The sequence below is a fragment of the Neoarius graeffei genome, chromosome 1 (genome assembly GCF_027579695.1).
Source record: "Neoarius graeffei isolate fNeoGra1 chromosome 1, fNeoGra1.pri, whole genome shotgun sequence".
Classification (NCBI taxonomy): Eukaryota; Metazoa; Chordata; class Actinopteri; order Siluriformes; family Ariidae; genus Neoarius; species Neoarius graeffei.
Window position 1 is genome coordinate 114,340,641 of NC_083569.1, and position 25,660 is coordinate 114,366,300.

The 25,660-nt window shown below is 41.4% G+C and overlaps 1 protein-coding gene across 1 annotated transcript in view; it reads left to right on the top strand.

Moving 5' to 3' along the window:
- LOC132882162 (sialoadhesin-like) overlaps positions 1 to 25,660 on the top strand; it is a 216,871-nt gene that overhangs the window by 61,457 nt on the left and 129,754 nt on the right. The gene's annotated exons all lie outside the window — the stretch shown is intronic.

Here is a 25,660-nt window from a genome sequence, read left to right on the forward strand (position 1 = left end):
AAGCAAAAATCCACATTTGTGTTAAAGCACTTGTTCTAAGATGCACTTACAGCAAGATTTAAATGTAAGTTTGATATAAAACACAGCACATCTTTTTGAGAGTGAATTTACACGTGATAGATGCTTCAAGTGGAGTTACATTTTCACTTCATTAATAAAGAACATTAAGAACAAATAAAAATAGTGCAGAAGAGTGTTTCATACGCAGACGTCACTTTTCACTTCACTGTCATTAATAAACATTAAAACAAACAAACACCCTTTAAACTGTGTTTAAGATGAGATCAAATACAGTTTGGTTAATTTTCTGCCATAAACACCTGAAATAAACTATTAAATGAATGTTTTAATGTCTTTCACAGCTCACACTGTTGAAGAGAGAATTGAGAATGCAGTCATAGAGGAGTGAGCAAAGTTCATCAGTAAAAAGAGGATGCATTTACTGTAAAATTTCATCATGTCTTCTTTAGGATTTTCTGAGGATTTTAAAAGAATCCTGATTTGTTGTTTTTATGTTAATTAGAGCGGTTGGTGAAAAGCCCAGTGATACTGGAGTTAAAATAAGTGAAGCTTTGTGTGTCTGCAAAATAAAAACTAGTTAATTGACTTATCTGAAACATGGTGGGGAACTAACATTGTGTTTTATGTTCTCAGTATTAGTTCTCCCACTACTGTATTTGTCCTGCTGTGTTCTATTTCTGTGTGAGATTAGCTCTAGATGAATTACAAGGAGTAGACTTACAGTCAAGTTTATTTGTATAGCGCTTTTAACAAACATTGTCGCAAAGCAGCTTTACAGAATTTGAACGACTTAAAACATGAGGTAATTTTATCCCTAATCTATCCCCAATGAGCAAGCCTGTGGTGACGGTGGCAAGGAAAAACTCCCTCAGTCTCAGATACTGTTATATTTTGTTTGACTTTTCAGCTGTGTGAAGTTTAATTGTAGTTGTGTGAGGGGATTTGTGGATGAAGTTATTTGATCAATTAAATAAATGCATCATTAATGCACTGAATTATTAACCTGCTCGCAATCATGTATCATATGAAGCAATACACTGAGAAAACTCTTGTGCCTTTGCCAACATCAGCATTTTTACTATTTTGTATTTTTATACAGTGATGTACTGGCATTAAAACATTTACTGAGCCAAAATAATAAATTTTCACCAAGACAATGTTTACTTGATTTCAATTTCTTTTATTTCATGTTTTAAACCCCCTTCTGCTGCTGTATCGTTGTCTTTTCATTGTCTTATATTGTCTGTTGACTCCTGCTGTCACACTGGTGTAGGTATCATGCTGCCATCTTGTGTCAGAACTACAATTCCCAGGCAACTTCCGTGTGACCCACGTCACGCGTGGGCGGGATCATCTACGTCAGTCCAACATGCACGCATAAATCCAAGCGGAAGCTCTTCCATTTTGTCTCTCGCGTCTGGCTTCCGATGAATCCGGACGTATAAAGAGATGCGCTCTCCATTAAAAAGACGTCTTCTTTCTTGCAAGATCCATCACTCAGCGCGATTTTCTTACTTACCCTTGGCAAAGGTAAACTCTAGAATAGCGCGATCTTTAAACTCAACCTGAGTTACAACCGGTTTACTTGCATTAGAAGTGACGTCACGACTGCAGCCCAGGCAGTTAAAAGTTAAGAAGCGATTGAATCCTTTTTAACTCAAAAGCGCTGTGCATTTTGTTCTGATCAGAGACTTTTCCTCACGAACGCTGAGGTTCGGACCAAGAACCCTCTGCTTTCCACGGGAACCACCCAAGTGCTCTGCTGGACCTGAAAGTTTTCTGCGCCTCCATCACGAGCGGCTCACGTGCTCCCACGGCGAGGCCTGAAGCTACACCGGCGAATAGTTCTTCATATCTTGCTAAAGGCAGGATTAAGTAAGATTTTGGCATTTGGGCATAATTAGGATAGTCTTAGGAATTTGCTTTTATTGAAATAGTGTGAATTTAAACCCAGGTTTATCTGTTACACTGTTAGACATGCAGCGTGTTGATTTATTTTGTTCTATGTTCTCTCAATTGTTTTTTTTAATAGATAGGCTGTGCATGCTTTTCTTTACTACTGACATATAGTTCTCTTATTATACATCTTGATCTCAAGATTTCAGTGGAATCAGTATGGTTATGAGCTAGTGGGTTAGCTACAGCTTCCCTTTTGTCTGCTTAGCAACACAAAGCTAATCAAGGCCTACCATGTGCTCAGCAGGCCATCAGGCCTGATAAACCACACCTCAGCTAGAAATCCACAAGCTAGCTTTTAGTTAGCTACGGCTAATACCCTTGTCTTTAGCAACACGTGCTCAGTAGGCCTCACCAGGCCTAACAAACACACTTTAGCTAGGCCATAGGGCCTTTAGCAAACTCACACTAGCAACACAAGGCTAAACACAGAGCTAATCCTTTGTTCTGTTTAGATAACATTCTTTTGTTTAGCTACCAACAAGCTAGGCCTCCACCACGTGTAGTTAGCTACACGAGGCTAAACACATGGTCAAGTCCTACACACACACACACCTCACTGCTTGTATATATTGATTTATTATTTTATCTTTTTATCTTTGTATAATAAATTCATTTATTAAACAAACTGTGTTTATTTGTGTGAACAACAATATCTGAAGTCCCCAATCTTCTCAAAGAATTCAAAAAGGGTGCATATAAGTTATGTAATGTGGTAAGTGATCGTAATAATTTGGAAATATACCATAATTTAGCTGTTTGGTAATTTATTATTAAGCACCAGGATTAATGGTATGATTCACTAAACGATTCATTGAACGATTCACTAAATGATTCACTGAATGAGACTGATTCTATGGTATGATTCACTTCAAGTGAGTCAAAGTAAATGATTCAATGGGATTGATTCATTTTAATTATTAACCTTCAAATTTAATGAGACTGATTTAACGAGATTGATCACTTAATAGCAATAATTAACTGATTGCACCCACAGTTAAATTGGTGCCCCGTGTGAGGAAGATTGGTTTGTTGACTTCTTGAAATATTGTTGCAACAACAAATAAACTATCAGTTTAATTCAGCAACTGCTAAGGTATATCCCCAGGTGTGTTAAAACGGTTAACAGTAGTATGATAACCATATCACAAATACTCATAACCTATTTAACTTAGGATAAGAGAGCATTTCCAAATAAACCTTATTAATTAATTACATAGTTAATTAATAATGATTAAATTAATAATTAACTCATTGATTAATTATCTAGTATCCAGCCTAAGTAAATTGGCATCCCCTCGTGTCTCAAAAATGGAAGACAACGCTCAAGACGTGTCTCTCCTTGAGGTCATCGCAGACCTCATTCACTGCTCTGCCTCCGAAAAGGCAAACATTAGGTACACAAGTGAGAGTGAATGCCAAAACAACTTGGATAACTCAAACAAACATATGAGAGATCCAAAAAGAACAACTTTTAATGTCCAAGCGGCACTAGGTAAGCTATTCCTATCATACTTCCAAGATGCTGATTCAGAAATCAGATGCCTCCGCGGAGAGGTTGAAAGGCTGACCACCAGCAACGCCAAGCTGACAGCCGATAATAATGATTTACATAGGGAGTGTGAGTTCTTGAAGACCTCCCTTGATGATTGCACCGAACGGCTAGAGAAAGCCGAAATGGTTGCTAAGAGGGCTGCCCAGGAGCAGACCCCCCAAGAGCAGCGCGAGGGGCATGAAAGACCCCCAACAATGCGCCAAAGCTCAGAGTGGGAAGAGGCATCCGAACCGGACACCGTAAATGATCTGGTCGAGGACCAGACATCCTGCCAAACTCCAACTTGCTACACGTCGTCGTCGTCTAGCCAAGATGGAGCTGCCCTGCGCTCATCCCGAGCCCAGGCCCGTAGCACACCTAGGTCAGTGCACTTCAGTTTCCCTGATCCATCTCCAGATGAATCAGACCACGCATCTCGTGGTCTGATTTAAGAGCTCTGGTTATAGGGGACTCTATCATACGGCACGTGAAATTAGCTCAGCCTTTAGGGGCACCAGCAGCTTTAGTCAGGTGTATACCGGGAGCCAGGGCGCCGGACATAGCAGGTAATCTTAGGGTCCTAGGCAAGCACAGGTTCTCAAAGATAGTTATCCATGCAGGAGCTAATGATATACGCCTTCGTCAGTCTGAGGTTACTAAGAGTAACTTTGTAGAGGTGTTTAAATTAGCGAAGGCGATGTCCGATGCTGTAGTATGCTCTGGCCCCATCCCAATGCGGCGTGGCGATGTAGCTTACAGCAGGTTATGGTCGCTGAACTGCTGGCTGTCCAGGTGGTGCTCTGAAAACAGTGTGGGCTTTATAGATAATTGGGCTAATTTTGAGGGCACTGCTGGCCTGTTAGGGCGGGACGGTATCCATCCCCCTCGGGAAGGTGCTGCTCTCATTTCCTGCAGCATAGGTCATAGTCTCAGAACAGGCCTAGTTAATTTCTGACAATCCAGAGCCAAGGCCAGGGAGCAGACGAACAGGCTAAACCGACTGTCTGCTAGCTGCACAGAGTCGTCACTCAGGGCCCACTACATCGAGACTGTGTCTGTTCCCCGAGCTCAACAAAAAGGTAGAAATTTTCAGAGAGTTTGTTCCAGTAACCTAATCAATATAAAATTAGATCAGACTGACTGTACAGCTGCTGCCAGCACCTTTGATCTAAAGGTGGGGCTATTAAATATTAGATCTCTTACATCTAAAGCGCTAATGGTTAATGAACTCATTACTGATCAGGAGTTTAATGTACTGTGTTTAACAGAAACATGGATTAAGCCAAATGAATATATAGCATTAAATGAAGCGAGTCCTCCTGGATACAGTTATATACACCAGCCTCGTCTAACTGGCAGAGGAGGAGGCGTCGCGGTTATTTATAACGATTATCTAGGTGTAACACACAAACCTGGTTATAAATTTAATACATTTGAAGTTCTTCATACTCATATAATGTATGTAGCCTCGAAAAATAAGTCTACCCAGTTAATTCCATTGCTTATTATTTACAGGCCCCCGGGGCCATATTCTGAGTTTCTTTCTGAATTTGCAGATTTTATCTCAGATTTGGTTATTTCCTTAGACAAAGCTTTAGTTGTCGGAGATTTTAATATTCACTTCGATAACCCAGAAGACCCTTTAAAAACAGCGTTTGTGTCCATCTTAGATTCAGTCGGGATTAAGCAGAATGTCATAGGACCGACCCATAATGGTGGTCACACCCTTGATCTAATACTAACATTCAGATTAAACGTAGACAATATAGTCATACTTCCACAGTCTGAAGTTATCTCAGATCATTGTCTCATCTCATTCAAAATATGTCTGAGTAATAATATATGCACCTCACCACGCTACTGTATTAAACGTACTTTCACGTCAACTACTGCACAGAGCTTTATAAATGATCTCCCAGAGTTATCAACTTTGATTGGGTCACTGTCAGCCCCTGCAGAACTCGATCAGGCAACTGAATGCTTAGAGTCAACATTCCGCCATACTTTAGATAATGTAGCTCCTCTAAAAAGGAAAATGGTCAGAGACAAAAAATTAGCACCCTGGTATAATGATGACACTCGCACATTAAAACAGACCACTCGAAAATTGGAACGTAAATGGCGTCAAACAAAATTGGTAGTGTTCAAATTGGCGTGGAAGGAGAGCTTCCTGAAGTATAAAAAAGCTCTTAGTGCTGCGAGATCAACATATCTCTCCTCCCTAATAGAAGATAACAAAAATAATCCTAGATTCCTATTTAATACTGTAGCAAAATTAACCAGGAATAAGTCCACTATCAACACATGCACACCTGCAGTATGTAGTAGCAACGACTTCATGAATTTTTTTAATGACAAAATTGAGAATATCCGACAAAAAATTCAAACTACTAATTTAAGGTTAGACAATGAAAGTGACCTTGTAGTTAACAATATAACTGTATCAGATCATCAGTTAGAATGTTTTACTCCCCTAAAAGAAACTGAATTACTCTCATTAATCTCTACATCAAAAGCCTCAACTTGCGTACTAGATCCCTTACCGACACATCTATTCAAACAGATAATGCCTGGAGTAATTGAACCGCTTCTAAAAATAATAAATTCTTCTCTTATGATTGGCTATGTACCCAAATCCTTTAAACTAGCAGTTATCAAACCCCTGATTAAAAAACCTGACCTTGATCCCTGTCAGCTGTCCAATTATCGGCCAATATCAAACCTCCCCTTTATCTCCAAGATCCTTGAAAAAGCTGTGGCACAGCAGTTATGCTCATATTTACATAGGAATAACATCCATGAAATGTATCAGTCAGGATTTAGACCTCATCATAGCACAGAGACAGCACTGGTTAAAGTAGTAAACGACCCACTGTTGGCGTCTGATCAGGGCTGTGTCTCGCTACTTGTGTTGCTTGACCTTAGTGCAGCATTTGATACCATTGATCATTCCATTCTTCTGGATAGACTAGAAAATGTTGTGGGAGTTAAGGGAATGGCCCTCTCCTGGCTCAGGTCTTATCTAACTGATCGTTATCAGTATGTCGATATAAATGGTGATATTTCTAGATGTACCGAGGTAAAGTTTGGTGTTCCACAAGGTTCTGTCTTGGGTCCACTGCTTTTTTCTCTATATATGTTACCTCTGGGCGATATTATTCGTAAACATTGTATTAGTTTCCACTGTTATGCTGATGACACACAGTTGTATGTCTCTGCAAAACCTGATGAGAGACACCAGCTTAATAAAATTGAGGAATGTGTTAAGGACATTAGACACTGGATGCTTATAAATTCCCTTCTGCTTAACTCTGACAAGACTGAAGTACTTGTGCTAGGACCACATACAGCTAGAAGTAAGTTTTCTGATTACACAGTAACTCTGGATGGCCTTTCTGTTTCTTCACGTGCAGCAGTAAAAGACCTTGGAGTGATTATTGACCCCAGTCTTTCATTCGAAACTCACATTGATAACATCACCCGGATAGCTTTCTTTCATCTCAGAAATATTGCAAAGATAAGAAATTTAATGTCATTGCATGATGCAGAAAAACTAGTCCATGCTTTCGTTACCTCCAGGTTGGATTATTGTAATGCCTTACTGTCTGGATGTTCCAATAAGTGCATAAACAAGCTCCAGTTAGTTCAAAATGCCGCAGCAAGAGTCCTTACTAGAACTAGAAAATATGACCACATCACGCCTGTCTTATCCACACTGCATTGGCTCCCAATCAAATTTCGTATTGATTATAAAATACTACTATTGACCTTTAAAGCACTAAATGGTCTCGCACCACAGTACCTGAGTGAACTTCTGCTCCTCTATGACCCGCCACGCCTACTTAGATCAAAAGGTGCAGGCTATCTGCTGGTACCTCGTATAGTGAAGGCTACATCAGGGGGCAGAGCCTTTTCTTACAAAGCCCCACTGTTATGGAACAGCCTTCCAAGTAATGTTCGGGAATCAGACACAGTCTCAGCATTTAAGTCTAGGCTGAAAACATATCTGTTTAGTCAAGCCTTTTGTTAATGGTGTTTATGAGGTAAAGGAGTAGATCTGGAGGGTCCTCAGACATAGAGTGTTTTGGTAAACTGGGATGTATGGATGCTGTCAGTCCCCACTCGCTTGCTCACTCGAGTTTGTTGACGGTGCAGTGGCTGGCTGCTTTATGTCCCGGGGCTCCCTCATGCCTGTGTTACCTTCTGGCTCTCTCCTTTTAGTTATGCTGTCATAGTTAGTTGCCGGAGTCCCTGCTTGTACTCGGTGCAATATGTATACTGTTCCTACTTATTCAGGTGACATTGGGCATACCTAACCACCTGTGTTTTCTTTCTCTCCCCCCCCCACCCCAAATCTGTCCCTCTGAGTTACATGGAGTCAACAGGAAATCTTTTGGTGGAGACGGTGGGGACCTCGACTGGCTATCGTAGCCTGCAGAGAATCGGCCGTCAGACATTCTGTCGCATGTCCCAGACCCGGTGAAATGTAACTGAATTGTCTTGGCCAGGCCTAAGGGTCCCATCTGCATCTCATCATTGCTGAGGAGTGTGCTCCCATCACCCAATCAAGCATCCAGCCAGAGCAGGTCATGATATATTTTTTACCATATTAACATGCCATTGTGCGTCATGCCTGATGTAAAGACTCTCGTCTCTGCGAGCCTACCACACAGATTTAATACTTGTCATTTTTAGGGCATACCTAACAACGTGTTTTCTTTCTCTCTCTCTCTCCCCCCCCCCATCTGTCCCTCTGAGTTACATGTTGATCCTGGGATTGAGATGCTGGCCTCTTCTGCCCCTCGGACCTGCTTGATCCATCCTGGTGCCCTGTGTCTGGTCGGAGTTTTATCGCCCCACTCCTGTGAAGGACGGCCCCATGAGGACAGTTGAGGGTTATACCTGTTAAAACTGTTAATATTATAGTCAGGCTGTCTGTTGTTGCCCAAATGAGGATGGGTTCCCTTTTGAGTCTGGTTCCTCTCGAGATTTCTTCCTCATGTCGTCTGAGGGAGTTTTTCCTTGCCACCGTCGCCACAGGCTTGCTCATTGGGGATAGATTAGGGATAAAATTAGCTCATGTTTTAAGTCGTTCAAATTCTGTAAAGCTGCTTTGCGACAATGTTTATTGTTAAAAGCGCTGTACAAATAAACTTGATTTGAAACTTGATTTGATCTCGTGCGAAGCGGGAGCGATTCCAGAGTAGCTCAGACAGTGAGTACTCAGGAGAGCAAAAGGAGTTGCGTAAGGACGCGCACCAAGCCCTCCGCCTACGGCAAATTGACCTACTTGCCAAAGATATCGAACAATTCGATCCCGACAATCAAAGAACTAACGTAAATGATTATTTACGAGGAATTGACCGATGCCTGATGGACCTGCCGAACGCCACAACACGTGAAAAACTTAGACTAATTTGGAAGACCTCCAGTAGTAGCGTTCGTGCCTTTTTAGAGACACTACCCCCAAACATTCGCGATAGTTATTCGAAACTTCGCAATTATATGAGGGAAGAATATGCGCCATACACGGACGAAACCTCCGCGATATTGTGTGCATTACAAATCAAACAAAAACGGTCTGAGGCGCCTCGTGAATATTACAGACGGCTACGTACTGCCTATTTCCAAGGTAGTAGCGCACCAGGGTTGGAAGAAGATAGAGGTTTCATATCTCTCTTCTTACATAACCTCCACCCAAGCGTGCGGACCCATGTCACACTGACGTGTCGACAAGGTCGCTATTCGATGAGGGAAATTAGGCGACTAGCCCAAATGACCTGGGAGACCATTGTCAAAACCGCAAACGGAAATGATGATGAACCCAGAGTCCTTAGCCTCCAGGGTGAGGACAAGCCCCCGCTAACCTTAGAAGGAGGTGAAGCACCGAAAGGGGGACCCACCTGGAAAAATTCCGGTCCAGCCCGATCCTTGCCGAACCATCACAAGGGTGAGTGGAAAAATCGACAAGGTAAGGCCAGGAGGGACCGAGGGCGAGTCCACAGTGACTATGGCAATCGCCCATTGCATGAAAAGGGTCGTAGGGAACAAAACGGTTGGCAGCAAAACCGTCATCCCCGCTCTGACCAGAAACGGCAGAAGCGTTCCGACCGTAGCTCTAAACGCAAGGGTAGAGACGACCAACACAGTGACTCAGACCAACCTGGTGAGTTCCACTCAGAGCTGGACTCTTTAAAAGCCCAGTTGGCTGAGATTAAAGAACTGTTACAGGAGACGTCAGACCCCTCAACAGATAAAGCAAAAGAGCCCAAGAAAAATGACAAAAGACCATTCGCTGGCATGACTAGGCCAGGAACCACGGGTATATCTCGTGAAAGGGGGAGGAGGTCCCTCTGAAACAGCAGGCGAGGGTCAGGATGTAGGCCCCCCCCCCCCCCCCGGTAGCGAAGGCAAACACAAAATGCACCTCTCATGTGCGCTAAAGTCTTCACCACCATCTCTCAGACACACGGCTCTCACAAGGCGATTCAATCCCAACCAAGCCCTGCGACATAAACTTAGTCAACTTCACACAAAACAAAACCCCACAGTCGTTGGATCCCACAAAATATACACAAAACCGTTGCGACGAGATTAGTGCGAACACCGATCAACCGAGCGCCACACGAGATCAAATTTCGTATGAACCTCAGTTCATGTCTTTGCACACCGAGTTTGGTGTCGAAACACCCGACATCGCGACTCCCCCTAGTGGCAAAAATCTCCCTCTATCCATCGACTCAGACACAGACACCCATTTCACTGCTGGTGTAATGGCTGTGCTGTGGAACGTTAGGCGTTGAGGTGAAATTCCATATCGCGTACCACCCTCAATTCTCTGGTCAGGCTGAACGAGCCATTCAAGCCATTGTGAACATGCTGCGAAAGTATATCACAAACCATGGTAAAATTTGGGACGTGAAACTTCCCTTGGTGCTAAGGGCCATTTGGTCCACCCCTCATTGCGCCACTGAAGTCACACCCTTTGGGATGATGACTGGGCGAGAGTCGGTTCTTCCCCCGCATCTCCTATACTAACCAGAGGCCATGAGTGTCGCGATTGCATACACCGCACATCAACATGTCGCCGACCTACGACGCCACCTACAGTCAACCTTTACAGGTGCCCAAAAGAATCTCGATTCGAGAGTAGGGCGACACAAAACCTACTACGCCCGAATCTCAGAGAAGTTCCTACCACCCTGGTCGAGACCTTTCAATCGTGGGAAAACTGTTCCCCGTCGCATATCACATTAGGACATCTAGGCCTAATCAAACGCTTTCATATCGATTTCCACGATAATCGAATCAAACCTTTTGAACAGTCCTCACTCCAAAAGGGGGTGGACGACAGCTAGGCCCATCCTGTCCACCTAGCTTGTACGCATCACTCAACCATAAGCGTACACTAACATTCCCGGTCAGACTTCACCAACCCAATGAAGTAACCCTTCAGTATAACATGGTAGATAAAATACTAAAATCCGCTATTATTACTAGTGTGTATTCATCGCAAATACACCTGGCATATAGTCTTGGCAGTGCTATCCTCACTTTTGTGAATCCACAAAACTTAGAGATGTGCACCTTCACTAAAGACATCCACTGGGTCTGCCCAGGCAACCCATACATAACACTACACGCCTAGCTAGATAAGATGGTCTGTGTCCCCGACAGCTAGCCTCAGTAGTGCACGCTTTCTAGCCAGACCACCCACTGCTATCACCTTCCCAGAAGATTAGGTTTGCCAACCCAAACACTAATACTTCTTTCCTTCCTTCATTTCTTCTCTTTTCTTGTTTTTTTTATGCATAAGAAATTGAACACTACATGTTTCATGTTCAATGTTTAATTTTTTTTTATGTGGTTTTGATCTAGTTAATTAGTGATTATATGCCCAAAATGCCCATAGTGATTATATGCCCAAAATGCCTCTGTCTCCAACTGTCTTACTGGAACTCAAGTTTACACAGTTTTCGCAGGACGCCATGGACTGTGCAGAGCAAGGCTACCTCAAGGACTATGGACACGGCGATGATATGATACGGTGCTCTCAGTGCTACGACTCCGTCATACCCCTGAGACCAAAAGGGGGACTGTAGGTATCATGCCGCCATCTTGTGTCAGAACTACAATTCCCAGGCAACTTCCGTGTGACCCACGTCACGCGTGGGCGGGATCATCTACGTCAGTCCAACATGCCCGCATAAATCCAAGCGGAAGCTCTTCCATTTTGTCTCTCGCGTCTGGCTTCCGATGAATCCGGACGTATAAAGAGATGCGCTCTCCATTAAAAAGACGTCTTCTTTCTTGCAAGATCCATCACTCAGCGCGATTTTCTTACTTACCCTTGGCAAAGGTAAACTCTAGAATAGCGCGATCTTTAAACTCAACCTGAGTTACAACCGGTTTACTTGCATTAGAAGTGATGTCACGACTGCAGCCCAGGCAGTTAAAAGTTAAGAAGCGATTGAATCCTTTTTAACTCAAAAGCGCTGTGCATCTTGTTCTGATCAGAGACTTTTCCTCACGAACGCTGAGGTTCGGACCAAGAACCCTCTGCTTTCCACGGGAACCACCCAAGTGCTCTGCTGGACCTGAAAGTTTTCTGCGCCTCCATCACGAGTGGCTCACGTGCTCCCACGGCGAGGCCTGAAGCTACACCGGCGAATAGTTCTTCATATCTTGCTAAAGGCAGGATTAAGTAAGATTTTGGCATTTGGGCATAATTAGGATAGTCTTAGGAATTTGCTTTTATTGAAATAGTGTGAATTTAAACCCAGGTTTATCTGTTACACTGTTAGACATGCAGCGTGTTGATTTATTTTGTTCTATGTTCTCTCAATTGTTTTTTTTAATAGATAGGCTGTGCATGCTTTTCTTTACTACTGACATATAGTTCTCTTATTATACATCTTGATCTCAAGATTTCAGTGGATTCAGTATGGTTATGAGCTAGTGGGTTAGCTACAGTTTCCCTTTTGTCTGCTTAGCAACACAAAGCTAATCAAGGCCTACCATGTGCTCAGCAGGCCATCAGGCCTGATAAACCACACCTCAGCTAGAAATCCACAAGCTAGCTTTTAGTTAGCTATGGCTAATACCCTTGTCTTTAGCAACACGTGCTCAGTAGGCCTCACCAGGCCTAACAAACACACTTTAGCTAGGCCATAGGGCCTTTAGCAAACTCACACTAGCAACACAAGGCTAAACACAGAGCTAATCCTTTGTTCTGTTTAGATAACATTCTTTTGTTTAGCTACCAACAAGCTAGGCCTCCACCACGTGTAGTTAGCTACACGAGGCTAAACACATGGTCAAGTCCTACACACACACCTCACTGCTTGTATATATTGATTTATTATTTTATCTTTTTATCTTTGTATAATAAATTCATTTATTAAACAAACTGTGTTTATTTGTGTGAACAACAATATCTGAAGTCCCCAATCTTCTCAAAGAATTCAAAAAGGGTGCATATAAGTTATGTAATGTGGTAAGTGATCGTAATAATTTGGAAATATACCATAATTTAGCTGTTTGGTAATTTATTATTAAGCACCAGGATTAATGGTATGATTCACTAAACGATTCATTGAACGATTCACTAAATGATTCACTGAATGAGACTGATTCTATGGTATGATTCACTTCAAGTGAGTCAAAGTAAATGATTCAAGGGGATTGATTCATTTTAATTATTAACCTTCAAATTTAATGAGACTGATTTAACGAGATTGATCACTTAATAGCAATAATTAACTGATTGCACCCACACTGGAATTTCCCACATGGGATTAATAAAGTGTTCTCTTAAAACCAGATACAGGAACTGGATCCTGCAGTATTATTCAGTGTAAGTAGAGGATCTCAGTGCAGTAAAGTTCAGGACTAAATGAGGAATCAAAGAGAAGTGTTATTACTCTTACTGCATGTCTACACACTGCTACACTGATGTACAGGACTAACATCACACTGAAAATGTCCACAACACAGGAAATTAACATTACAGCAGCAGCAGTGATTCAGACAATCAAAGCTCCTCATGAAGTGAATTATACGGTTTCACTGTTAAACCCTGCTCGATAACTTCCCAGTCCTGGCAGAGGAATTAAATAGTCAGGATGAGAGGTTTGTGAATCAAGCTTGTATCAAAATCAATGCTGTATATGAGCACGAACACAGTCTACACAACTGGGGCAATTTTTTGAAAGGTGTCTGCAGGGAAGACCATCACACACTTCCTCCAACGGAAAATTGTAACAAGAAAATAGTTTCATGCATATTTTGCTGTCTGAATAAACATTTATTCCCTTTTGTTACTCTCAGAGGTCATGCTACACCACCGGCAGCCAGGAGAGGGCAACAGCAGCACACAGTGAGAGAGACCATTCAGGAGAACTCTGTTACCCAGAATTCTCCAGGTTGATTATTCTTGATTGCCTGCACCTGCCAGGCAGGATACTTAAAGCCAGCCTTTCACACAGCCATCTGTCATGCGTTTGTAGAGAGGTGACTGGTATGGTATATCAGGTCTTTGTCTAAGGAAAGGTTATAATGGGAAAATGGAAATAAAAAACACATTTGAAAAAGAACTGAAAGGAAAGGCAGGAAGAAAGCAGAGGAAAGAAGGAACTAGAAATAATTAATGCTTGGCCAGGAAAGAAAAAAGACCAATTTATAATTCTGCATCAAATCCTAGCTTGATGGGCACCTCTCCGGAAATCTAGCAACATGGCGCGTAGGCCGCAACAACTGTGATTGGTTAGTCTGCTTCGTAGCATCACATTTCCAATGACTCATTCTTTTCTGCAAAAATCTGAAAAATTTTTACATTATTGCGTGAATATAAATTTATAAAGTGCAGTGTTTCCCACAGAAATTTTGGAGACTATGGGGGCAGCCTGGGGGGGGCGTGTCCGGTTGAATTGCAGGGGTGCGCGGGGGGTTGTTTAGCCTACTAAACTTAGACTAACAAAGAACAAATTTGTTGGTATTGGTTATGCACCTTGTATTTTATTTTAGCATGTTGCTACAGAGGGCAGTCCTACAAGAAGAACATCCTACAGATAGCAACCAAACCAAAAATCCTACAATACTTCACACCCTGAAGTCCTACAAAAAGTCTACAAAACAAGGACTTCTAGCTCTGCTGTATGCATGGATTAAAGTTTTCCATCGCTATGATGGATTTCCGTCAACTGGGAGCGCTAAAGGTCAATAATGAGATTGATGCAGATCCGAGTAAGAAAAAAAAGGGGGGGTAGGCCCATAGGTCTGACACCAATGTGATTTAGAACTTCACCAAGCTGCTGTGATTGCCTGGTGTTGAACCCTTTCTTGTGCTATGTTTGAGTATATGTAAAGGAATAAGTTGTTGCGCTACATAGGCATAAATAAATAAATACAGCCTCCGCTACTGTCTAGTCCCGGGGAGGCTCGGCGTAGGCCACTGATGAAACTATTTGGCTGTCCTACTACTAGGCAACTAGGTTACTTGTCTACTACTAATACTAGGCCTTTTGTAGTAGTAGTAATAACGATCTTTGCCTATTGAAAGGTGATCAGATGAAAAAGTTGAAGCTGCAGCAAGACCTTTGCTATTAAGCCTTTTGTAGGTTAAACAGGCTTCGGCAGACAACGTTCTGGAAAGGCTGTGTTTTTCTTTGGTTTGATCAGCCTACGATTTAATCTTTAAACATTTATGGTTTCAGCAGTTCGCTTAAACATTGGAGGCTGCAGAGTCGGGCTGCAAGATTTCCCGACACTTGTTTAAGATGCCAAACTTCATAGTAAGGAGAAAATAATTCCACAGTATTTACTGCCTCGCCAGTCTCAAAAATTAATAGTGAAGGACCAACGCGAATTAAGTCCCAAAAAAACATCTCGTAGGCCTATATTTTACATTTTCAAAAAAGTCCGGAATTGGAAGTCGGTCAGTGGAGTGTAATGAAGTGTCTCATTCACTAAGCACAAAAGGTCGGAAAACAGTGGAGAAAACAGCTATTGCTTAAATAGGCTACTAATGGTTTACATTAGTAATTTAATGTATGTGACAAATAAGTTCATTGATTAAATAGATAAAGAAGCCAATACTCTGAAGCTCAAAATTCAGGAAAGTGGCTCCGGTGTTGTAAGTGCACAAGAACAGTTATTTGAAAGTTAACCTAATGAATTTGTGCATCCACGTGTGATTTCATGAAGAACCGGGACAATTGGCATTCGGTGGAAGATTCACACCTATGACTCATTATATTCGCGCGCGCCCTCTCGCCCACTGTTGCTTCGTTTTCCCGATTTACACGAGTGTCTGAAGATGGAGTTTTCAGAAATCTCCACTCTGCCCCGAGTTTGCAAAAGTAGCTGTTTTCAGTGACTGAAACCTCCATATAGGTGTGAATGAGAGGTGCAACTGAATAAATAAATATGCGTCTTTTTTAATCTCTAGAGTGCGTCAAATTACTTTCGGTCTTGCCAGCATGGACGCGCTTCTTTTAAATGAAGACACAGATGTGTCAGACATCAACAAAACAGTAAAGAATAAGTGGAGATGGGCTTGGCTAAATGAAATGGGCGATAATGGCAAGCCATTTAGTTCATGGTGCAAAAAGATGAAAATGGCAGGTGTGTGCTTTTGTGTAGTTTGCCATAAAAAAAAGTCTATGGAAGCAATGGCAAAAAACTAGATGCCTTTGGCTTCACTGCGAAGAAGCAGAAAAAGTGAACTTTCACTTTACTTTTCTTGTTTCCTGGTTTTATGTCAACAGATTTTCTTATTTTTCTTTCTGTTCCACTCTTTTGAAAGCATGGTTCAAGTTTGACTGCACTTGCACTTTTCTCTTAACCATTGTTGTGCATTACTAAAGTATTGTTGAAATAAATTTGCACTTTGCACTAAAAACTTGATGTTTCATCATTTATAGCCAGTAATGACAATGGTAAAGTCTTCCCTTAGCTTTAGTCATTGTTAAAATTACATAAATGTACTATAAGTAGGGGCCAAGGGGATAATGGACAACACGGCATTTAAAATTTGACGCATCGCTGCCGTGGTAGGGGCCAACAACATGGAGCTTTTTTTTTCAGTCAGATGATTTTTTTTTTTTTTGCTTTAATCCATGTGTATGTCAAAAGTGACCCTGACAAATGCCTGCCCTATTTACAAAGACCACACCCTGCACTTGTGCATTTGATTTTTCTTGGCTTTGAGAAAAAGAGTTCGAGTGCCCTTTCATAATTTATATCTTCTGGTTGTGGCCCGTTAATGGAAATCCTCAAGCAGGCGGCCAGGTGCTCTCCTTGCAGTCTGTTCTGAAGGTCTGTTTTGACCTAAAATGGCAAACAACTTGTTACTACAATGAGTCATGTGATTGTAGAGCTCACTCTTAAATATTTAATTAAGTGAAAGCGAGATTGAACTTAGGTGGGATTTGAGCATTAAAACAATGGATAAATGTAAATTGAAATTCACATCACTGGTGAATCAAAAACAATCAATTGAGATTCACATCACAATCAAAAATGATCAAATTCGAGTCAAGAAGTTAATTTAATTAAATAGGTAACTAACATTACATTCCCTTAATTATGTGGCCTAATAGCTTCACCTTTAGAAGGTAGCCTATGAGGAAAGGCTAAAAATAATTTAACGTCTTCCGTCTCACCAGTAACAAATCGCGTTAAGGCTACTAGCACTAATTCTCAAAAGTAGCATCGAAGTTCGCTCTCTGTTAGAATAGACTACTTTTCCCTTTTAACATGTACATGCAGACCTAGATTAGTTCATCACTGCTGTTACTTCATGTCTCCATCACTTGGATAGACTGCGCACAAACAATGTCAAGCGGGAAGCACTTCGCTGGTGAATTTGGAAACGACCTGATCCTGGTAGGATGATAGTTAATTTGATGAATTAGATAACAACGTAGGGCTAACTAATATTGCCTCAAAATAGCCGCCTGTTGCCTTACAGAAAAGGTAGGTTTGCCAGTATGAAATGGACAAAGTAATTTTACTGAAACAATACACTTAACGTCATCCATCAATGCGCTCTCCATACGCCTATAAAGCACAATAGCGTAGCCTAAATGTCACCTTCTCAATCGTGTCAAAGGCTACATAAAGTTGTATAAACTTACCTTAACATGTAGATGCAGACAGGATGTAGCTTAGAGTTGTCTCCTCGCGCTGTCTCAGATAGGCAACGCGTGCAATGTCAGGCCGGGTGCATCAGTGTCACCGTGCGTGCGTGTGAATGCGTGCAGGCGCAGACTGAGACTATGGTGGCCCAAATTAGACTATGGCGGGGTGCCATAGTCTCGTCAATGTGTGGGAAACACTGAAGTGTGAGGCTCTATAGTGATTGGCCATTATAATGAGCTACAGTTTCATTTCAGGCTGCTCATAGTGCTGAATACAGATGCGTTAAAGCACTTCAGGAATACTTTTAGTGAGAATTCACTTAGTTTATCATTGAATAATATATGCTGAAGTAAAATACAAGGAAATTTGTTTCAAAACAACATTGTGTCTGTTTTTTTCTGTTTATTATTCCTACAGTGAAATATGGAGCTCATGTAACCCAGTGACAATAAAGGGTTAAAAATGTTATTGATGTATTAATATAATGTTCCTGTTTTCTGTGTCGAACAATGAGAGAGATGATCAGCAATATAGTTTTACTGTTTTCTCATCTGACCCAACAGTGATGAGAAAGTTAAAAGTAAAATAAAAAGGTTAAAAAACAAAAAAGTATTTCCAAGCTGACTAGTCAAAACAGCAGATCACTGGCGTGTGTCGAGGTGACCTGGAGTTTGGAAAGTCCTGTTTTTCCCTCTCCATCTATTTCAGTAAACTAGTAATATTTTGCTAATTGTGTCTGTACGACCTGCATGTAACTGAGTTCAGTGGAAGCAGGGCCCAGAGCCAAAGTTACTGATTTCTGAGGTGGTTTGAAGCAGTAATATTAATGCTACTGTAGGTGTAATTAATGATTTTGTGTATTTAGGATTGGATAAGTGATCAATCTTTAATAATTACATGAAATCAGTCTCATTAAATTTGAAGGTTAATAATTAAAATGAATCAATCCTATTGAATCGTTTAATTTGACTCATTTGAATTGAATCATACCATAGAATCAGTCTCATTTGAATCGTTTGAAGTGAATCATTCAATGAATCGAGTCAGTGAATCGAATCAGTGAATCATTTAGTGAATCAGTGAATCATTTAGTGAATCAGTGAATCATTTAGTGAATCATACCATTAATCCTGGTAAATTACCAGACAGCTAAAATGGTATCTTCCAAATTATTATTGATCACTTACCATATTACAAATTATCTACACGTTTCCTTGAATTCTTTGCGATTGGGCCACTTCAAAGTATCGAAACAGCAGATGAATACACACAGCTTTGATAATAAATTAATTTATTATACAAAGATCAAAAATGGATAATCAGTTGGAATACATACAGTGAGGTGTGTGTATATGTGTGTGTGGGTGTGTGTGTGTGGGGGGGGGAGGCCCTATGGCCTAGCTAAAGTGTGTTTGTTATCTGCAATCTTGGTATGTGTGTGTGCGTGGGGGAAGGCCCTATGGCCTAGCTAAAGTGTGTTTGTTATCTGCAATCTTGGTATGTGTGTGAATCCTCATGATTTAGTGAGCACGTGTTTTCTAAGTAACAAAGGAATTCCACACTCATAACATTATCAAACTCACTGAAATCTTAATAAGGTCAAAATGTATGTTAAGAATGAAATTGAGGATTTTAGTAAGGAATAAGAGAGAGAGAGAGACATGCACAAACTTATGGATTAACCAATTTTAAATCAACAAACAAATGATAGAGAACCAAAATTCAGTGTACACTTCATTTAACTTCATATAACTTCACATTAAGTGAATAACTAATTCCTAAGACTTAAACTTCTGTTTGCCCAATGCCTTTCTTACTGCAAAAAGTCTCGCCTTTTGTAGGAAGCACAGTCTTACTGGAGAAGTGGTTCTTAGGAGAGGAAGTTTGCGCTTCGGTGAGGAAGAGAGAAGTTTTCTCTGGAGATCTTCGTAGTTGATGAGACGAACAGTCTTTGTTCAGTACCGTGCACGGATTTAAAAGAAAGAAACTGCTTTTGCTTGCAGTTGCGTATGCTTTAAAAGAAAAATAATACTTGCAAACCAGTTTAATAACTCGCTTGAGTTGATGATCGCGTGTTTCCGAAATCTAACTTGATCAGGGTTAGATAGAGAAGAAAACGTGCAGTTTAGATGTCTGATGGTGAGTACTCTTCTTCTGGTCAGTCTCGCTTGGAGTCCGACGCGAAAGAGCAAAGATGGCTGGGTTTCCAAGCCCTTTGTTGAATTCCTGAGGAATGTGATGTACGTGATCCCGCCCAGGCGTGACGTAGTCAACGCGGAAGTTGGCTGGGAGTTGTAGTTCTTAGACACAAGATGGCGGCATGATACCTACATTACTGATATAGTTACAGTTAATAGTACAAAATGTGATGGAGATATTAAATTGCTATGTTGTCTATTATTGTTATAATCTTGAGAATGTAAATGTTTGAAAAATGTCAAATCTCAGTGTTAACATTTTACTGTGGAAAATGTGTTATTAGGGATACATCAATTGTGAAATGCTTGATCAATACCGGTATTTAAAGGTGTTCTTCCACCAAAAATGTTTAATACTGGCTCTTTTTGAAATACCATAGTTCACTCCGATTTGCATATGCATGCTGCATGTGAAAATGTAATTCTACTCCCATTCCCTGTATTAGGTTATGAAAGAAAATAGCCAGAAAAACAAGAGAATCTGTAAAAACCTTACAAACTTACGTCACTTCGAAAATTAGTATTCATGGCCTCGCCCACCTTGGCTTGCGACCGCCCATGGGAAGAAAGTTCGGATTTAAGCGCGAGGAGAGATAGCAGAGCCCATCTCGTCAGTAGCTAATGAAAAGGACCTAACAGCAAGTTGAAAACATGGCTGAACAAGTTCGTGCCTGTGTTATTTGTGGCAGTAACACATCAACGTTGCATTTCTTGCCCAAGATAGAAGAGCTGAAGAAGAAATGGTTGGAATTTATCTTTGGAACACCACCAGCAAAGTACAATGCAATGTACTGTGTTCTGATCATTTCAACCACAGTGACTTTTCAAACTTCGGTGCCTTCAGTAGTGGTTTTGCTTCGAGGTTGTTTTTAATACCTGGATCTGTACCGTCAAGACGATCGACCACCAGCTCACAAGCTGTAAGTAATACATGAACTTTCTGTTCGAAGGTTTTTGTTACAAAATAGCATGTTCATATGCTCCATGTTAGCATGCATGACACGGTCACAAGCTAGGCAGGGATGAGAGTTTTCTGCTTTTCAGCAGATTTCCGCTTTTTCTGAGTAAAAAAAACGACCTTTTTATATTATGCCAAATCCGTCGAGAATTTATTTTTTATTAATTTCGGGGGGTTGGGGTATGTTCCTTCATGCTGTTCAAACTTTATTAAGTCCAACGATGTTTACACATTATTTGTAAGTTGCCATCTTTAGTCTCATTTAAATCTCGTTGAATGTGATGTAAAATTTGTGTTATCTACATTGTTATTGGTCAAAACATTGATGTCGAGACCATAATAGCCAATCAAAACAGTTTTTACAAAGACACCCACATCCGCTTGTTCTGACCCACTGGAGGTAGCGTCACAGTGCTGTTAGCCAATCAGAGGTAACACATTTACTGATTGCTGTTAGCCAATCAGAGGTAACACGTTTACATGTCATGAATATTAATGAGTAAGAGCTGAAATCCTGTCATTCTCCCACCACCCACTCCTCCACCAAACTAGAACAGCCTGAAACAGGGGAACCACAGCATATTTTTCACCAAAACCAGCTCACAGGGCATTCATTCATACTAGAGACCACCACACAGTTAATGAAAAAACGATGCAATGAGACCTTTAAAATAATAATTTGACCGATATGAATGTTTGGTCGACACCGGTGTGCATCCCTAGTTGTTAATACTAAAGATACCTTTACCAGTGAGTACTGCAAATATCAGCAGAGCCATACCCTATGGAACATGTAATCTGACATGTATACTGCCAATTTTTTGTAATATTTGAGTGAGGTAAAGCTTAATGCTACTGTCACAGTAGCTATGCTATTAGTTTTGTTTAAATCAGTACTTTAGTGTACAAATGTATGCTAGTGTTAGAGTATTGATTTAGATACTGATGGATTAGTATATAATACACTTTAATACAAACTTCAAAAAGATGTCAGAACAAGTGAACCAAGGAGAGAAAGATGAAGTCAAAACCAGGAAGAGAAAGTTTTGACAGATGAAGAAAAGGAAATGTAGTGCCTCTCTAGCATGTACTGACTAATGTGAGAGGTGGCTAACCTCATCTCATTATCTCTAGCTGCTTTATCCTGTTCTACAGGGTCGCAGGCAAGCTGGAGCCTATCCCAGCTGACTACGGGCAAAAGGCGGAGTACACCCTGGACAAGTCACCAGGTCATCACAGGGCTGACACATAGACACAGACAACCATTCACACTCACATTCACACCTACGGTCAATTTAGAGTCACCAGTTAACCTAACCTGCATGTCTTTGGACTGTGGGGGAAACAGGAGCACCCGGAGGAAACCCACGCGGACACGGGGAGAACATGCAAACTCCGCACAGAAAGGCCCTCACCGGCCACGGGGCTTGAACCCGGACCTTCTTGCTGTGAGGCGACAGTGCTAACCACTACACACCGGCAATAAAGCAGCCTAATTTCGAATCCCCAGTTCAAAAGGTGCAGCCTGAATGCAGCTCGTGTGCGGTGTAACCTTAAACAAAATGGCTGCTTCACCGTGCAGGCAAAAACACACACATGGTACCTTTACTCAACTGGAATGTAGCCTTATACACGCAGGTTCCAAGGCAGCAGGAGCAGGAGGAGAGATGGCGAGAAGAAACGCGTGGATGAAGAGAATATTCACAGTGCTGAAGAGAAGACTCACGCAGTTGACCATCTTGGCAAAGTCCACCATTTGGCAGTGCTAGCCGGCTCCGTCGGGGTCTTTGTGTCCGCAGTTGCGCCCCCAACCCATAAACTATGATAATTACAATGTGCCATATATTAAGCTCCTTACTGATGCCCCTTTTCCACCAAATCAGTTCCAGGGCTGGTTCGGGCCAGTGCTGGTGCTGGTTCACAACTCGTTCAACTTGCGAGCCAGCTGAGAACCAGTTTGCTTTTCCATAGCTCGGGGTGCTAAGGGGAGCCACGTCATTATGTCACTGTATACATCAGTTACGTCGCTGCGTTTGCATCAACCTTGGTGCGAACATCGAAGCAACAACACCACGGAGAAGAAGAAGCAGCAACAACAACGAATGACTTCGCGTTTGTACAGCTGCTGCTTCTGGTTTTGTGGTGCTTCATTGGGATCAGAAAACGGCAGATCCAGACTCGCTCCACACCGGCTTTACCAGTCGAGGTCGCTGCTCGCTGCTTGTTAGCAAAGTCCGGGCAAAAATACTCGCCACTAAGTCAGCAGCTAACTTAAACTTCTTTCTGTCTTCTTGTGATGAGCATTTCACTCAAACTGACAGAACTACCACCATTAAAGTTTCTCTCAGAGTCCTGGCTGAACACTTCCACCATAAATGGTGTAGAAATCGCTTAAAACTTCATGTTTCACTCCATATCAGACAACACGCTTCTCACGGCTTGTTCGGTCGTCACTCTCTTTCCGCTCCCCGTCTTGCTCTTCCACATCCGTTTCTCTCACTTTTCTCCACTCACTTCCGGCTCCTCTGACCTCGAATGTGATTGGCTCATGAGCTCACAGCTACTTCAGGCAAACTGTTGTCATGACAACCGAAAATTCCTCAGGAGAGAAATACACCCAGCACACACGCACGCGCCGCTTCCAACACACGTTAATTCACAATTCTGACGAAAACAAACCACAATATAAAACTCAAACAAAACGCTTTCACTATAAAATAAGGAGTTTTTTGGAGAAAAAATAAAGTTCACCTCAAATAAATAACTGAAAAAACCCGCTTCGTAAAAAAAAAAACCCACAAAACATTTGTTTAACTCCTTCTTCCAATTCTGACAGGCATATTTAAAGCATTTTCACATATATTATTGCACAACAAATATTTAACATATTAAATGCTGTATTCAGTGAAACATTAACATTACCCAATACAGTATGCATTTCTCTCATTGCGCAACATCCTTACTTCATTGCTGGTCAATGAATCTTAACATTTTAACCTTAAATTCTATTTATTCAACTATGAACTTATTCATTTATATTCTCATGAACAAATTTCAACAGGGTTACAAATGTGACATCAGGAAAACTACTGTTTATTACTGGAGATGACGACACGTGTGAAAAATTATTGTACCAACCTGGAAATAATAATGGAAATAAAATGAGCATTAGCATTTAATAGAAAGAATATATTATTTTTCATCTCTCATCACACAAGGTCATTTTAGTTGTGTTAAATGATGTTTAACAAAACTCTTAAATATCATCAACATAGCACACTGCATTTTTGACTCTATCATGGGAAAGGCCTTTTGTTATGAAGTTAGACGTCATTTTTTTTAAAAAAAACTTAAACTTGAATGGGATAATCAGTGACTATTATATCCTCATGGCTCACTGCATTAGCAACACTGCTAAAGTCACTAACACAAGCTAATATTGAACCATTAACACCACAGTTGATACCTTTCCCATGTTCTTCCCCCGACTGTGGTCAAGAGATACATCGGAGCATCTGTGTGCAGGTAGCCAAAGCTAATACTTTGTTTTGAGTGGCTTTATTGCCAATAAACAAATGCAGCTGAAAACAAATGTCTGCTTTGCAGCACCTTTTCCCCTTATTTCTCCAGGACTACATTACCCACAATGCATTGTTGTTAAAGCAGCTCCCCTACATTTTACAACCCAGTGCTGGAAGGAAGTAGCCTAGTAAACTAGACCCACCCGCCTAGCGGCCAAAAATATTTTTGCCTAGCGAGTGGGTCTAGCCTCGTACCATATAAACAAAACACACCGGGCATCAAATCGTGCCCGCCAATCACAACGCAAGGTTTTTGTTTGGATTCTTTGGGCGGACTTTTGCAGGAGTGACGACAAAGCTGCGCGACGCTGGAGAAAGCACAACAGGAAAGATGGCTACCGCTAGTGAACAGCGTGCATTTGACTCCGCTTTGGAATCAGTTTTAGAAGAATTAGACTTGGAGTTTTCGTTGAAACATGAGCAGAAAGAGGCTCTCCGCTCATTCCTTTTCAAGAAGGAGGTTTTTGCTGTTTTGCCAACCGTCTAAGGCAAAAGTCTGATCTACCAGCTGGCTCCGCTCGTAGCCAAAAGGATGGGCTAGTTTGCGCAGTACGAAGAATTAATAAACAGCTTTGAAACATTACTTTTTGATTGTTTCTTATTTTCCCGTTATTTTAAATTTAATGGAAATTCTTTCACCAAACACCACTAAATAAAAATAAAAACTCTCAAAAACAGTTTAAGCAAACCCTTGAAAAACACTTGAAAAAAAATAAGAGTTATGTGGTACAGACTCCAAACTTGTGGTCATTATCTCCAAACTTCTTAATATCTAGAACCTGTTTATTAATTAATACGCATTTTGAAAAATTATTTATTTCAAGGTTTCCCCCACTGCTTTCTGTCGCTCTGACTACGTCACAGTCACTGTTGCGCTGATTGGTCAGAGAGTTGGCCTATTGAGGTATTTCACCTGACGTCACAGGGTCACGTGGCGCCCCGGTGTCCACCATTTTGGACGGCAAGCTAGCTAACGTCAACAACAGTAGCTGGTATGTTACTGTAGCAATGTTTACGTTCAGTCATTTGGATGACTGTTAAAACCTTTCAGTCTCAAGTTTTTCCTTTACTGGATTTACTAGTTTACTGAGCTAGCGCAGTACGCTAGCTCAATACGCACAGAGACAGTTTGAAAGACAGCAGGTTGTTCCTCCCACACCTGTCGGAAATGTCTACAGATCGAGGCCAGACTAAATATTCACATTTAGTCTGGCTTGCCAGGCTAGGAAGGAAGATAATGACATTACCCAACATGGCATTCATTACAATC